This window comes from Etheostoma cragini, chromosome 12 (genome assembly GCF_013103735.1).
Source record: "Etheostoma cragini isolate CJK2018 chromosome 12, CSU_Ecrag_1.0, whole genome shotgun sequence".
Taxonomy (NCBI): Eukaryota; Metazoa; Chordata; class Actinopteri; order Perciformes; family Percidae; genus Etheostoma; species Etheostoma cragini.
Window position 1 is genome coordinate 1,195,809 of NC_048418.1, and position 240 is coordinate 1,196,048.

Sequence of the window (240 nt, forward strand, 5' to 3'; positions counted from 1 at the left end):
TTAAACTGCTCAACAAAGGGACATGGACGTGGTAGAAATGCAGCTGAGATGCGTTACGGACGGATGCTTATGTCAGGTCTGCAAATCTCAAATTGAAGTGACATTTTAGAGAAAAGGGCCATTTATTTATATAACAGAATGTAGAAGCTATTGAAAGGTTTCTACGTTGTAGAGCGTCCTCTGGTGGACAGACTATGCAACGCCATCACTAACAGGGACGTTGTAGAGCGTCCTCTGGTG